This window comes from Cryptomeria japonica, chromosome 6 (genome assembly GCF_030272615.1).
Source record: "Cryptomeria japonica chromosome 6, Sugi_1.0, whole genome shotgun sequence".
Lineage (NCBI taxonomy): Eukaryota > Viridiplantae > Streptophyta > Pinopsida > Cupressales > Cupressaceae > Cryptomeria > Cryptomeria japonica.
In genome coordinates, this window is record NC_081410.1 from 240,733,394 (window position 1) to 240,751,569 (window position 18,176).

An 18,176-nucleotide genomic window follows, 5' to 3' on the forward strand; every position below is an offset into this window, starting at 1 on the left:
GTGGCAAAAACCTCAGTGAGAATAGCTGTTGGAGATCTTCTGCTCCAATCTAACCTCACAATGCAAAATATTTGACTATAATTTTAGGGCACCAACCCAAGGAGCACCAACCCCTGATTTATGAGCACCGAATCAAAGGAGCACCAACCCCTGAAGAATTTATATGCTACAACCTAAAGGAGCTAAAACCCCTACACTAAGCACCTACTCGGTGAAAACAATATGAAGATTCAAATACAAAAATAAATTCCCTGTTGCAAATGAAGTTTTGCAACCCTTCAATGCACTGCTCTACTGGTTTCAATCTTACCAGTCTGTGAAACCTCCACACTCACTGAAACACTACCTTTATGTTGGTCCTTGCTCTGTTAAAACTTCTCTTCCTCTCTCTGTTGGATTCACTTCACACCTGCCCACACTTTGACAGGTTTTATCTCTGCCGATTGTTCTTTGTCGGTTCACACACCTTGCCAGTTTCTCCTTCAACACAGAGTCACTTGAGATTTTCCTTGTTTTTCACTTAATCAATCTTTTCTATCTCTCTTTCATTCACCAACACAATCACATATCATTCCGCAGCAACACTCTCATCGATTTAGACTTGTATATTTAAAAACTGTAAGTTTTCCTGCCAAAAGAAAATTCAAACATCAGGTGGTTAGGGTTTCTTTTGTTCAACCAAATTTGCATCAAATATTGTTTGATTCATCTTGGATCATTCACCTGCTATGGGGAGATGCATCTGTACACATTTTCATTCATCCGATGCATTTTTTTCTAAAAATAACAAACCTTACCTTGCTTTACAGCCTTGATCTCAGTCGACCTTATTTCATCCAGTTGTTTCTAACTAGAGGTCAATCTGCAATCGGATTTTGTGCCCTGAACACCATGCCAACAACTACTTGATCATTCTTTGTCGTCCATTCTTCCTCGAGCCGCAACAGTCAGATAATATCCCATGATTTTTGGATTTATTTAATGACCACCAACTGCACGGACAATCATTTCAATGAACATTTTATCAACCTCTGCATGTTTTCCACCTCAACTCCCCATTGTACACATCGGCATACTTTCAATTGACTAACAAAGAGTCAATTCCACCCTAATCATCCTTGCCGGCACAAACCCTTCTACCGGTATAGACCTTTACTGGTATGCCAAATACATAGGACAACCACTTTTTTTGGCATTACACAATACTAACAGCTCATCTTTCCTTTTGGTATGTCTTCATGCCATTTGTTCAGTTCATCTTACTGGGTGTTGGTGTGATTCATCTAACATTTTCCCTCTTCATCACAAACAAACAGCCAGCCTTCATGCCAGTTTATGCCTTACCGGTTAATACCCATGCATGCCAACTCACTCCTACAACTCACCTCATACTAGTGGTATTATCTGTCAACATATGATCATACTTCTCTTTTTTATTATGGTTCAATCATCTTCATAGCAGGTTGACACACTCTACCGGTAGTCTGCAATACCGGTTGACATCAATGACAACTCAATGCCAACAATCTCCCCCTTTGGCATTGTTGTCAACACTTTTCTATTCCTGCTCTGGTTTCTCTCCCCCTTTGACAGCAATGGCAAAGGAAAACTTATTTTGACACCAACCATACTACCAGAGTCTAACCATACTCTCTCCCTTCGCTTCAATTGATAGGACACATTCTCCCCCTGTGTCCATGCTTCATGATTCAAGAGTCATAAGATAGTAACAATTATTGACTCCCCCTGAACCATATACCTCCCTACACATTTAAGTGGTGTCAGATGGTGGGACAACTCCCAACTTTTGTCTCAAGTACTCAAATGGGCCCAAAGGAAGTGGCTTGGTAAATATGTCAACAATCTTCTCACCAGTTGGAACATATTCTACTATGACCTCCTTGTCTGCTACCTTCTCCCTCAAGAAGTGATACTTGATTGCAATGTGTTTTGTTCTTGAGTGCATTACTGGATCCTTGGAGATGTTGATTGCACTTGATTTATCACACCAAATTGGAATAGGTTCTGGTATCTCCACCCAAATTTCCTTTAGAGTTTATTTCATCCACAATACCTGTGAACAACATGTAGCAGCTGTTATATACTCTGCCTCAGTAGTAGACAATGACACTGAATCCTACTTCTTGATGTGCCATGATACTAATCGGTCTCCTAAATATAAGGCACCTCCACTTGTACTCTTTTGGTCATCAATACTTCCTGCCCAATCTGCATCAGTATAATCCTGCAAAGAGAAGTCTCCTCTCTTTGGATACCATAGGCCATAACTGATAGTTCCTTGTAAATACCTGAAGATTCTCCTAACTGCATTTAAGTGAGACTGTTTAGGAGCATCTTGGAATCTTGCAACCATGCAAACAACTTGTACAATATCTGGTCTAGATGTTGTTAGATATAACAAACTACCAATCATAGACCTATATAGTGTTTGCTCAACTTTCGATGACTCATATAGTATGCTCAACTTACAACCAGTAAACATGGGAGTACTTACCGGTTTGTTGTCCTCCATTTGAAATCTCTTCAACATTTATTTAACATACTTGGTTTGTGAGATGAGAATTCCTTTCTCCTGCTATGAGATCTGCAAACCAAGAAAATAGGACAGCTCACCCAACATGGACATCTCAAATTTTGTCTTCATCTGATTTGCAAATTATTTTCACATGATGTCCTTGTCTCCACAAAAGATAATATCATCCACATATACAAAAACTATAATCATGTGATCTCCATTTACCTTGACACTCAATTTGATGTTTGCATTCCCTTTCTGGAAACCTTGCTCCATCAAGTATTTGTCTAATTGGGAATACCATGCTCTAGGAGCCTGCTTCAAGCCATGCAAGGCTTTCTTCAACCGACATACAAAACTCTCATCATCATGTAAAAGATAACCCTTTGGTTGTTCTATATACACCTCTTCTTCAAGGTTACCATTCAAAAATAAAGATTTGACATCCATTTGGTAAACCTTGTAACCTTTATAGGCAAAGAAAGATAAAAACATTATTATTTCCTCTAACCTAGCAATTGGTGCAAAGGTTTCTTTGAATTCAATACCTTCCACTTGAGCATACCCTTTTCAAACTAACCTTTCTTTATGTCAGATTATTTTTCCTTCTTCATTCATCTTGTTTTGGTAGACCCACTTGCTACCTATGACATTCTTGTATGCCGATCTAGGAACAAGTTCGCGAGTTTGATTTTTCTCAATTTGTTTCAGCTCTTCATCCATGGCATCTATCCACTTTTCACTTTTTCTAGCTTCAACAAAAGTTTTGGGCTCAAGTTCTTTCATTAGGCAGAAATTTACCTGCTCATCATTTCGGGATAGTCTCCTTCTAGTCTACACACCTTCATTTTTATCTCCTATGATCTGTTATTATGGATGGTTCTTCAGCACATACCGATTGGAGTTCTTGCTTGGTGCTTCTTCTACTGGTCCATTGTCAAATTGATCTTCGTGCTCATCGTCTGAAACATCAATATAGGGTGCCGGTGCAAATCCTTTCTTATGTAGGTCTTCATCTATTCTCACATTTACACTATCAACCATTTTTCTCAATTTCTTGTTGTAGCATTTGTAGGCTTTGCTATTGGTTGAGTAACCCAAGAAGATTCCTTCATAACTCCTAGAATCAAAGCTTCCTAATCCATCAGCATCTCTCTTGATGAAACACTTACTTCCAAACACTCTGAAATGCTTGAGTGATGGTTTCCGATCGTACCATAACTTATAAGGAGTCATTCTACTATTCACTCTTAGTTGTACCCGATTTAATATATAAATAGCAGTATGAACTACTTCCTTCCAGTATGTATCCAGTATGCTGGCCTCATTCAAAATTGTTCTAGCCATTTCCTTTACTGTCCTATTCTTCCTTTCTACCACACCATTCTGTTGTGGTGTTCTTGTTGTTGAATACTGTCTCTGGATTCCATGTTTCTCGCAGTAATCAATAAACTCATTTGAATAATAATCTCCACCCCGGTTTGATCTTAAACACTTTAACCAGTGTCCACTATTATTTTCAACCATCCTTTGGAAAATCTTGAATCTTTCAAATGTCTGTGATTTTTCATGCAAAAATGTCACCCAAGTCATCCTTGAGTAGTCATCAATGAATAGCATAAGTATCTCTCAACGGTCAGTGCCCTTGTCCTTGTTGGTCCACACAAACTTGTATGTACTAACTCCGGAGGTCTTGAGGTATTATACTCTTTTGTTTTGCAACTCACTTTGATTTTCTTGCCTCTGATGCATTCATCACAAAAGGTACTTGTTGGTTTAGTTATTTGTGGAATATTTCTCACATACCAGTTTTTACTTATCTTCACCAGATTATCAAAATTCACATGACCTAATCTCCAATTCCACAACCATCTTTCATCAACCTATCCCATTATGCATTGGGACTCATAGTATTCCTTCAGATTGTAAACATTACCATTTGTCCTCTTTCCTTCTACTACAACTTGACCGATACTCTCCTTTCTTATCTAACAACCGGTAGAGTCAAATATGAACTTGTACCCTTTGTCACACATCTGACTTACACTTAGTAGATTATGCTTTAGTCCTTCCACATAGTACACATCATGAGCCTTTAGCTTTCCATCAATATTCAATGTACCTCGACCCTTAATCTTGATAGAGGAGTTGTCACCAAACCAAACCAAACCACCATTCCAATTATCAAGCTTGATAAACCTTTTCTTGTCTCTGGTCATGTGATTTGAGCATCCACTATCTACTACCCATAGATTCCTCCTTTTAGCATGTAGAGCAGTCTACACAATCAAGCTTGACTCTGTTTTTTTCTTTTCCTTCTCTATCCAAACCTGTTTATCTTCTTTCTTCTCCTCTTCTGTCATCTTCTGTTCTGATTTAGTCTCTGTCTTCTGATCCAGTACTATTCTCTTTTACTCGTCAGTTCTCAGCTTACAATGCCTTGCTATGTGACCAAAATTTTGACAATTCTAATATTTTACATTAACATTGAAATATGTTTCCAAAGAATTCTTGTAGGACATCCACACATTTCTCCTACACTCATAACTCTTATGACCAAACTCATTGCAATTATAACATGTGACATTTGTACTTTGTAATGCAGCAAATGTGTTTCTACTTTCAAAAATGGGGTTTGTTGGTTCCCAAAACCACAGATTAGAAATAAAAAAGAACTTGCCAAATTCCTCACTGATCCAATCAATTATGGCCAATGAACAGGAATGGTTGAAGACCAAATTCCTCTGCACTTTAGGCTCCACTAGACCTAGGCAGGTATACCTTAAACTCCAAAGCACAAGGAGACTTCTTTATAGTGAATTTAAAACTTAATGCATAAGTTGTTTACAATCTTGGCAAACTGACCTGCAACTTTGCTATATTGTGTACTTTTAATTGTTTAAATATGAAAAATAAAGTGTATTTGATTATAATTGAATATTTGTAAGAGAATGCTGTTGGAACTTTAAGTAATTATGAAAGAACAATACTGATAGGAATAAGAAGTATGTTTCCCTGATGAGGACCTTATGCACACTAGAATTACTCACAAATACTAACAATAGACCATGCCTTATCTGACAATTAATGTGTTAGTGGACAAATATTTTAATCAATTTTGGAGACAGTTTGAAAAAATCACAATATGTAAAACTATCACTGCAATGGTTTCATTATGTGTTGCAAGAAAAACAAAAATAATTATGTTTCCTATACAACAACATGTGATGGCACACTACAAAAAATCTAAATTAGATTTACCCAAAGGACTTGATTCATCAACACAATGTAACACAAAATGATTTGAAGATAAAACAGGGAATCTTATATATTAGTTTTGGTATAAAAAGATGTACAGCTGCAAACTCATAGGTACTTCATGATGTTCTTTCTTGCATAAAATATAAATTTTCATTCCTATAGACTTTCCTTAACACAATACTAGCAATCCCAACAGACAATGTGAAAAAATTCCTCTTTTTCTCTACATACAAAATGACTCCTTATACATATGTGAGTCAAAAGACACATATGAAAGGACACATCCTTTCATCGGTATAAATTAAAAATTGTCAAAAACCTAACTAATAACTCCCTAACTATTATGACAACTAGAAACATTACAAAACATATTATAATGACACAAATTAACTTTTTCCATCTAGCCTCTAACCACACTTCTGAATATGCCGAAGATATCCTTCATCTTTGTAGGTGCAAGCGTTAAAGATGATATCTCTGACTGCCACTTCCAATGTAACAAAATTCTCTAGTTGTTCCCTTGTTTCAGTTATGTCCAAGGTATCCGCATGGGAGATGTTAAGGGTTACACTAAGTAGTGATCTGCAATCAGAAATCCATTGGCCTTTATCCTTTATCATCCATGTATCATCCACAACACTTGGGAATCCATGTTGGATAATCCCCTAACACTCCTCATATTCAGTTTTTAATTCAGTTGTAAATTTCTCATGAGCATTAATTACTTTCTTGACCTTGCTGACAACTTTTTCACTCTGTGTTTTATCTTGCAATAACAAAGTCAATCTATCATAAATTCTCTGGTGTGATATAGTATTATCCATATTTTTCTGATAAATAGTCCAGAATTCCTCTAATACTTTCTGCAAATTCTCATATCTTTTAGTGATTATCGCACAAGCTGCATCCGCTCTGACAGTTCACATCTGTTTCTTTAACTTATTGTACTCCTGTAACAATTCATCATACCTCTTTTTTATCTTTGAACCATTTGTAATTTGTGGCACTAGATGACCACCTCTCTTCAATAATTCTTCATACAAAGCTTTGTATTTTTCCTTTTATGTGATTTCCATTTTCATCTGAGCTTTGTTCAACTTTGAAAGATCTATCCCCATCTCTATTGTGACCATGGGATCTATTTCTGCAACTTTTAGTTTCATCATATGGTCAAAGGCCTTGCCAACATCTATAATCTTTGGCCTCTTATTCAAAGGATAGAGGGCCCATAAAAACATAGCCTTATCATCTAGATCATATCTTGATTCAATAACAATATCATTAACACCCAGAATGTCTAACTTAAAATCTTTCTTATCTCAATGCAACAAGATATCAAAAATAAAAGATGCACTAAGGTCCCAACCGGGGAAAAGAATGATTCCCGCCTCTACAAGAAGTTGGCTTCCCCTTTGAGGGGTCATGTTCTCTAACTCAGAATTAATTTCTGCCTTCAGATTCCTAAGCGTTTCTGCCTCATTCTCTAGTGTCACATCTGACATTGCATCTCTTAATTTCTTTCCTTTAAGATGATACAAAAAGGACTTAAACTAATTTGACTTAACAAATTCATCATCTGATACAAAAGATGTATGCTCTTCTAGCCTAGCATCTGAATCTACATTCAATGTTGCTACAATTTTGTCTTGAGCATCTGGTTGATCTTCTTTTTCTGGTACTTGAAGCTTAGAATATATTTCATTCTCTCCAAAATCACTTTCCACGTCATGTTCTTCTTTTCCTTCCAGATCCCCAAGTCTTTTCTTCCTTTCTTCCAATCTTCTTTCCAAGTCATCAACAACATTTGCAAGTTCTTCTAACAATTTGTTCTTGCACAGATCCTCATAGTCATCATACTCATGGAGATAATCTCCTAGGTTTTGTCTTTTTCTGCACATGTGGATGTAACCTTCTAGGCCGCAGTTCTTCCTTGGCGTGTGCATATACAGATTGAATTCATCCATTGTATTTTTATTTATGGCTTTGTAAGCTCTGGTAGAGACTATTCTGAAATCTCCAAACTGAAGAGTCCCAGGTAAGAAGGCTTGCTTGTGGGTACCCCCAAAGTGTTGTGCATTAGAGACACTCAATTGTCTCACAATCTCCAAGTAAGCAATTTGGTTTGGCACAGGCTTTGGTAGCACATAGGAATCACCTTCGAATCCAAAAACCCTAACAAATGTGAAATCTCTGCAAGTATACCAATCTCCCCAATTATGGTTGACTCTGGTATCCTTGTATTCATGTGGCCTAAGAAATATTTTAATCACGTCTGATAACAACCCTTCACATGACACATTATAAACCCTAAACAATGGTTTAACAAAAAATTCCTCAAATCTCACATAGTGAGATTTATCATACCTCAAATCCCATAGCGACACCCACAACTGTATAGGTTGATTATGTTCATCCTTTCCCTGAGGATTTACCCTTAAGCCATCTGGCCATAGTCCTTTCAATCTTCCATAGAACAACACAATATGCATCAATAGTGAATAATACTTGAAGGATTTGTCAGGGTTATTTTGAAGATTCAGAAAACCCTCATGCAGTTTGTCAACCGGATAGGTTGCCTAATCAAACTATCTTGGTTCGTGCCTTTGAATGTCTGCTGCAAGAACCAATGGACCCATCTATGCTACATCTGGCGCTTCCATTCCTCCTCCCTGTCCGCAAACCATATATGTATATTGTAAATACTGTCTAAAAATATTTACATCATAGGGTGGACCATCTCCATCAGTTAGCTTCTATTTCTTCTCCCTATGGATGGCTAAGTTCCATCCTTGATAGGTCATGTCCATGGTTTTGTATTCTTCTTCCAATTCCTCAAAGGATATGTTAGCATTTGCATGAAGATTTCATTAATGATTTCTTATGTTGTCATTGATGTCAATTGAATCGGTAATGATATTGTTGATATTTTTGTTATTGTTGATACTGTCTTGTAACCGGTAGGGAGAGCTTTGTGAAGGACATTGTAAACTGGTATATAAGTTTGTGAGTTGAACTGGTAACTGGTGTAAGAGGTTAAACCCTATATATTTAATGTAACCGGTAAACCCTACCAGTTGTTTTTGTTAAACCCTAACTGATTAAGGTTGTTGAATTGGTTATGTTGGTTTATGATCTAATGTTGAGCGGTAATGATGGTGACACGTATGGTCATTGTATGAAGACAAGTTCAAAATGTTTTGGTGTGTTTGTTTATCTAGGGAATGCGCAAAATGTATTGCATCTAATGCAAAGAGCGTGATGAGTTACTGAGATCGATGAAGCGATTGAGGTTTTCTTAATTGATGTGTATAGATTTCTATGAAATCCAATGGTCATACTTGTACTGACTTATTTCTAATCTCGATGAGAGAATTAGGTTTTTGTTGTGTTACCTACCTAATTGATTTTTATTTAAGGTCGATGAAGTTTTTTGTTTAGAGTTGGTAGAGTTGGCAGAAATCAGTTGAGTGTGTGGTTGCCAAAGCGGATAATGAGTCTGCAGTTAGAGTAAAGGCATATAGGAGCTTAAAAGGATTTGATCAAGCAAGTGTAGTGTTATTCAAACAAATCAAGAAAACTCCTATTGTTTTCTAACAATTACAACAGAATTGGAATCCCCTAACCGGGTAAGCTCTAACAAGCTTGGTTACTTATTAAATCCTCTAATAAGGTGATCCATTAGATTGGATTTTCAAATCCTCTACTGAAGCTACTCCTTACATGGTATTTGCTTCTAACAAGGCATTTGTAGTCAATCTGTTAACTGGGTGATTCCTAGCAAGATCAATTCTTAATAGGACTTTTGTAAAAGCTTTAACAGGCTTGGCTCCTAACAGGGCAAACTTCAGAAGAGTTCAGATATTATCTTATGAGTCTCATCTCACCGTGGTTTTTACCTATTTGGGTTTCCACGTCAAAAATACTTGTGTCATGTGGTGAATGCTTTTGTGGTAATGATCTTATGGTTGATTTAATTAACTACTTAACTATTCTGATAAGGCATGATAACCAGAAGCATTGAGAAATGGAGTATGTTTACATATGATAAATCATTTGGATGTTTACAAGTTTAACATTGTTTACTATTAAGTTGTTGTAACAGTGAACTGGGTTTTCCTATGAGTATTTACAATGGTATTTCATTTGATAAGTTTACTTTGTGTGATTGAGATTGAGATTGGGAAAGTTTGTATCAGTTTTTCTATTTACTGATTCACCCCCCTCTCAGTAATCTACTAGATACTTATTCTTTCATCATACCATCAATTGGTATCAGAGCTTCTCAGGTCCTCTAAGGTATAAGCCTAACATCTTGAGGAAAAGATATGCTAGATCATGATGAAGAAGGAAGGTTCGAAGTTCAATAGAGAAAACTATAGGATATGGAGTGACAGAATAAAAATTTACATCAAGAGTTTGGGAAGTCAGTATTGGGATCATGTAGATACTAACTATATTGCACCTACTGGGATTCTGACTAATGATCAGAAGAAAGAACAACAAGAAAATTATTAAGCATTGGAGGCTATTATCAATTCCTTGTCTAATGTTAAATATGTAGTTTTTCATGGTCTTGAAATTGCATATGAGGTATGGAAAAAACTTGAAGAGATTTATAGCAGTGATGAACATGTTAAGATTGCTAAAGAGGAGAGTCTAAGAGGAAATTTTGATGACATGAGGATGAATGAAGGTGAGAATATCCAGCAGTATGGTCAAAGGATAAAAGAGATAGTCGGTGAAATTAAGAGTGCAGGAGGGAAAGTGGAAGATGCCACAGTGATCAGTAAGGTACTAAGAACCCTGATACCGGTCTACGCTATCCGAGTTGCAGCCATTCAGGAGCTAAAGTCCATTGACAAAACCAAGGTAACACTTGACTCCATCATTGACAAGCTTTCTGCTTTTGAATTAAACGGTTATGATGGTAGTGTATAGAAATCTGAGTCTGCATTTAGAGCTTATGTTTCTAACCCATCTGTGAGAAATAGTAGAGATATTAGTCATGGTTATGAATCCAGATCAAGCAAAGATGTTGATGATAAAGACAGTTTAGTGGATCTTGAAGCATTGTTGGCAAAATGGTTGCCTAGAGGTAAATTACCTTTAAAATGTTTTGCATGCAACAAGATTGGTCACATAGCAGCTAATTTTCCTAATGGTGAAAATGAACACAAGAGAGATAAATTCAAGAAGTATAAGGGTAAAGGCAAGAGAGATTGTCTCATTGCTATTGATAGTGGTATCACAGATGAAGAATCTGATGGTGATGTTAGTGAATATATTGTGTTTGTATCTATTAAGGAAGAGATATCAGACCAGAAGGCATTAGTATCTAGGATGGATAACTTTGATGATTGGATCATTGATAGTGGTTGTTCACATCATATGACCGGTTATTGGAGAAAATTTCTTTCCTTGAAGGAATTTGATGGCAATGTTAGATTTGGCAATGACTCACCCTGCATGGTTAAAGGTAAAGGAGTTATTTCTCTTAATGTGAAGAGCAATGCAGATGATGTCTACTGGGTTGAAGGACTAAAGCACAATCTTTTGAGTGTAGCACAACTCAATGACAAAGGATACCCACTGGAGTTTAAAAATGGTATGTGCAAAATATTTGACAACAAAGGTGAATTGATTGCAACTAGGAAACAAACTAAAGGTAACCTATTTCACCTTAATTCTAAAGTTAGCAACTATTTTATTGCAAAAATAGATGATAACTAGCTATTGTTCACCAAAAGTGATAACCCAAGAACACCTACAATTGATTTATGAAGTAGCCAATTCAATCTATGAAGAACCTCAGGGCTTGGACAACATGACAAGGATATGAATCCTTCTACTCTTCAGGCTCTGCAAAACCTAGGCAGGTATACCTTTGATGCTTAGAATTAAACATATTACACACCTATGATAGCATCAACATAAATAGATAGATCTCACCAGGGCTCTAAAACAAGTAGTTTATTGCAGATGGGCTAGATCTACACATAAAACTCAACTATGCTTGAGCATGAGATAGATGAAACATTTCAAAACATAACATAAACTAAAGATATTCTGATTGGATTTTAAATTGGTTTGAGAACTCCCTTAATTGCAAGATCATTGCCTTATCCAAGGGCAACACAGTCATACATCAAACTATAAATGGAAGCTTCGATTGCAAATCCATCTTCATTATTAAATATTCATGCATTAATACCTTGCATAAATGCATTACTGAGATCATTCACAAAATCATCAGATCTTGAAACTATATTCCATTATTCATGATTTATTACAGAATTTAAATCCTTCCTTGAAGAATCCCTGCAAACAATCACAACTATCTCCTTTAGATAACAAATTTCATCCTCCTTGAGGATCTGATTTGATAAAATGGAAATACAAATCTAGAGACAATCTTGTGTGAATTTGTGCATGCCTTACATATACAAGAACCTAGAACTAAGAACACCTATAGCATGAATCAAACTCTATTCTATGGAAAAAGACATTGCCCTGTGCAATTATTGAAAAGAACTCAGAATTGGAAGCCATGAAAATATGGAGCCATTCTCCAAATTTCTGGAATCCGTACAAATGAGAAGAATTGAGAATAAGAAGAGTAGGGAAAGATCAGATCTCATCAGAACAAGCCAAGTGTCTCTTTTCTCTAACTGAAATTCTTTACCTTCTTCTTTCCCATGGAAACTTCTCTCAAAATATCTAATATTTGTTGAAACAAATTTCATTACTGCATTCCTCATCTCGAGAGCTTTCTGGTGATATATGATGCTTGTCATTTTGACCAAAAATGGAGCCATGGGCGAATTAATCATTTATGTGCTCACATCATTTAAATTTTTCATTTTTCGATATAGTTTCAACTATATATTAAACTGAATTTAACTTTGATTTTTTGGCTCTTTTGTGCTCTGACACCTTGCCACGTGGCGGCACCTAATTGGTTGATGGGGTCCACTGGGTGCCCTCTGGGATGACACCTCATCACCCTGCCACGTGTCCGCTTGCTTGTTGGCCACCTCAGTGCCACCTCTGTGCCACCTCAGTGCCACCTCTGCACCACATCATCACCACCTAGGTGCCATTGGGATGGGACCCACCTGCTGGACCTCTGACTGGACCTGCCACCTGAGCGCCATCTGGCTTTCACCATTTCGCAGATGGTAACCGGCATGCAACTTTGGGTCACGAATCAACGTCGACCGTCGGATCATCTCGGACTTGCATGATCTTTAATTCCTGCATTTTCGCCCTTGGCTTTTCGCCATTTCGCAGCCTCTAATGTTCGTGCATCTCGCCTTCATGAAGTCGTGCCAACTGTCGATCCATCTTGGACATGCTCGCTGGTTAAGTCGGCCTTTCTCTGCAAAATTTTGCCTGTCTACCTCGGGAAGCATGCCTATGTGGCAGCACCTGATTGGTCAATGGGGTCCACTGGGCGCCCTCTGGGATGACACCTCATCACCCCACCATGTGTTCGCTTGCTTGTTGGCCACCTCAGTGCCACCTCTGTGCCACATCATCACCACCTAGGTGCCATTGGGACGAGACCCACTTGCTGGACCTCTGATTGGACCTGCCACCTGAGCACCATCTGGCTTTCGTCATTTCGCAGACGGTAACTGGCATGCAACTTTGGGTCACAAATCAACGCCGATCGTCAGATCATCTCGAACTTGCACGATCTTTAATTCCTGCATTTTCACCCTCGGCTTTTCGCCATTTCGTAACCTCTAATGTTCATGCATCTCGCCTTCGTGAAGTCGTGTCAACTGTCGATCCATCTCAGACATGCTCACTGGTTAAGTCGGCCTTTCTCTGCAAAATTTTGCCCATCTGCCTTGGGAAGCATGCCTACATGGGGTCCACCTGTCACCATCTGTCACCTCCTTCATTTGCCTTGGGATCCGTGCCCATGCACGTGGGGTCCAGCTTGGGTGCCCAATAGGAACCATCCATCAAAAGCCTTGAGGCTTTGACATTATATTTGGGTGGAGATTTGTATTTAAATATCAAAGGGTTCCCCTCCATAGTGAATGTGGGATAATGCTATTTTGCCTAGGACAACACCTTCTTAGCAATTTCTTGAGTTCACCTGGAAGTCTCTTATCTTAACCTTTTTTTTATTATGCGTAGAGGAAAGAGAACTGGTAGAGGTCGTGGGATTTGGGCTACACCTGCCACATTGCATTAACTTGGAAATTTTAAAACTTCTCAAACTCCACTCCACACAAGAGGTTAAACGCCTGCCATAATGCCTTTGTAATTTGTCTGAAAGTTTTCTTGTGGCCTCCAAACACCATGTAGAAGGGGATGATATTGTTGAAACAGCTGGTTTGAAGCTTTACATGCCTCTCCTCTTCAAACACCACATTCCATGCTACAACAAAGAGGGAAAATTGCCATGGTTGCCAATTTTAATTTGCCTGATGGTTTAGACAGCCATGTGAGTGAGGATTCATTAACTGATGGTTGCATTAGCTTGGGAACTCAATGCTCCTTCAAAAATGCACAGGAGGGAGGAGGCAAAAGGAGTGGAGATGCTTGCTAAAGAAGGGAAGCCGACCCTACCACCATGCCACTTGAATTTTTATGCCAAACTGAATTCGCTGCAAGCTTTCAAACGCTGCCTCCAAACTTCAACACCCAGCCATGGCACGTGAAGGAAAGGAGAGATGTTGGACTGCTGCTTTCTTTTGTTTGGAAACTAAACCCATGTTGGATACCACCATTTTTCTCCATGTGGAGAGAGGGGTCACTCCTCTTCTTCCATTTGCTTAATGTTTCAATAAGGTTTTTGCCCATGCCACCCTACAGGAGAATGGACATTAAACCTACCTATTTGCTCATGGTAGAAGGTTTCTGGCATTTAAATACACCTGTTAACTCATTTCTATTTGTTGTGAAAGCCCTCTCAACAGCCACATGAAGGAGATTTTGGCTTCTTCCTTGAGATTTCTTTTGGAAATGAAATCTTTTAATCTAAATTAAATCAGTATCATCTTTGGAGCTAGTTCCATTGTCTTCATACTCACTTTGATATCCTCCAACCTCCTCACTGTTAAATTTTTTTTTTAATGTTTCCCTCTCATCTGAGCATATCCCAATATTTCCCTCATATCCTTCATTGTGTACCACTCTGAAAAGCTCCAGGGGTTAAAAAATGTCGCGAAATTAGAGCATTCGGCCACAAAATTAATGCGCGAGCGACTAAAATTTTTTTGTTTTCATGCAACTGACCTCTGAAATGCTTTAGGAGTCTTAAAATTACCTCTGGAAATGATCGGTATCGTTTTCGGATCATAAAATTGAATTTTTCAACTTTAAGGCACTTACGCCACATTTTCGCATTTAATCCCAAAGACATATTTTTCAAGCTGATCAAAACACCTTTCCTGACCTCGCCATCTGATAGTCATGTACTCTAATATACAAGGATGAACTCTGCCAAGCGGTTTCTCAAGACGAGCCCCGAGCAAAGAGATATTAAATGGCGAAAATGACCAACTAGCTTTGTCGACACTGCGGACCTGATGAAGTCAATGTTCTGGCAACACATGACGCCTTTCTTAAAAATATCAAACGACCTTTGTAGGCCCTCAAATTTGAAACATAGGTACCTTGAAGTACATATTAAAACTTAGAAATCTCAGTTTGATCACAAGATTGGTAGGATGCAAATGGCGCACTCATAAAAATAGCTACTTTAACTGATATAGCACTGAAAGTGCGGAAGACTGAAAATGATAGCTAAATGAACCCTTTTGAAAACTAATCAAACGGATTGGTATGAGCCTAAAACTGGAAACATAGCTTGTCATTTATACCAACATTGGCTCGGAACAAACATTGTGTCATAACACTTACTGAGGCAACTTTTACACTTATGCGAAACAGGGCTCCGACTAGCTGTCGAAACAAGGACTAGTCAAACCACACAAACTGCAAACAGATTGATCTTCAAAAACTGAGCAGATGGATTCGTTAGGAATTGAAATTTTGCAGGCTGACTCAAATTTATGCATAGAATCCAATCCACTTTTAATTTATTCATTATGATCAACAAGGAAAAAGATACAAACACTCAAAGTAGGCTACTCAATAAAATCTGCATTTGTGCCTAAAATGCACTTTCAGCTCACCCCTCAAAATGGGTACCTAGTAAACTTATCCAAACTGAATTCTGAAAGTTGCACATCACTAAATAGGCCAAATGAAAGGTGTAGAACATGTTTCCCAAGCCTTACCCCATGAAAATCAACTGGCTCCATTTTACCCCCTCGCTAACTAGGCCATTCAAACTGACTTATTTGGAAATGCAAAGCAAAAATTTGAATTGGGCCTCCAAACTTGACTCAAAATTAATGAGTCCCAACACTAGCTTTGGCATAGGAGATTTTGTCATATAAACTTTGATAACATTATTAAAGTGAGTAAGTCCAAGGCAATGAGAGGTTTGCCTCAGTTAGACAAACCGGTTAATGCTCTTTGCAAAGAATGTCAATTAGGAAAGATGACTTCTTCAACTTTCAAAAGAAAATCCTTTTCAGTGGAGCACTTGTTAGATTTGGTTCATGCAGATCTTTGTGGACCAATAAGAACAAAAAGCATTCAAGTTGATAGATATTTCACGATTCTCACTGATGATTGTTCAAGGATGATGTGGGTCACATTCCTGAAAGATAAACCTGAAGATTTTGGTAAGTTCAAGGCATTCAGGGCCTTAGCTAAGAAAGAGAGCAGTAAGAAGATAAAATGTCCGAGGACAGATCAAGGCGGTGAATTTACTTCTGAGGAATTCACTAGGTATTGTGAAGAGAATGTATCAAACGATAGCTTTCTGCACCAAGGACACCACAACAGAATGGTATCGCAGAAAGAAATAACCGTCGGTTGTTGAAGCTGCTAGGACAATGTTGATACAAGGAGGTGTAGCAAAAACTTTTTGGAGAGAAGCTATCAGCACAACTGTCTACACTATGAACCAGGTTCTTATAAAGAGAGGTAAGGAAAATACTCCTTATGAATATTGGTATGGAAGATCACCTGATGTTAGCTATTTTAAGATATTTGGAAGAAAATGTTTTATTAAGAGAGATGATTACATTAGCAAATTTGAGGCTAAAAGGGATGAAGGTATATTTCTTGGCTATTCCACCAAGAGTAACACCTACAAATGTTTTAACAATGGGATAAAAAGAATTGTTGAGAGTTTTGATGTTTGAGTGGATGAATTTCCTGAAGTCTCAGAAGGAACCAGTTCATAGAAAAAGGATGAAGATCCTTACATTTTTTTTTTGGAACCAAAAATTATGAAATTTGAAACCGACAAAGCAAATTCTGATGCACTTGTTCAACCAGAACAAATAAATTCAGAAGAAGATGGTGATAACAAAGAAGTTGAACCTAAAGATAATGATCATGTTATACCTAGATACGTGAGACTGAATCACAATCCTAAACATATTATTGGAGATAAGGATGTTGGAGTACTAACCAGAAGAAGAATCAGAGAGAATTCTTGCATGATCTCAACCATTGAACCAAGAACTGCTAAGGAGGCATTTGGTGATGATCATTGGGTTAAAGCTATGGAGGAATTGGATCAAATTGAGAAGAACAACACTTGGACCCTGGTACCCCGACCAGTAAATAAGAATGTTATAGGTACTAAATGGGTATGTAGGAATAAGTTGAATGAATATGGTGTTGTAGTTTGCAACAAGGCAAGATTGGTTTGCAAAGGGTTATGCACAAGAAGAAGGAGAAGATTAGGGCAAAACTTTAGCACCACTAGCAAGATTGGAATGTGTCAGAACTTTACTTGCATTTGCAGCCCATAAGAAGTTCAAGGTATATCAGATGGATGTTAAGTCTACATTTTTGAATGAGATATTAGAAGAAGTATACATAGAGCAGCCAAATGGTTATGCTTTGACTGATGAGAAAAACATGGTATGCAGATTGCATAAGGCTTTATATGGATTAAAGCAGGCACCCAGAGCATGGTATGAAAGGCTTCATACACATCTGATGAAGATAGGCTTTCTGAGAACCAATGATGATAGTAACATATATCTCAAGTCTGAAGGAGATGAAATACTAGTCAGTGAAGTATTTGTTGATGATATCATATTTGGAGGTAATGATGTCATGAGCAACGGTTTTGCAGATGAAATGAAAAATGAGTTTGAAATGTCTTTAGTACGAGAAAAAAATTTTTTATAGTCGTGCAGATACAACAAATGAAGAATGGTATTTTCATTACATAGTCTAAGCATATGAAAGAGGTTCTGAAGGCATTTTGCATGAGTGACTGTAAACCAGTTGGGACACCAATGGTTATAGGTTGCAAGTTGTCTAA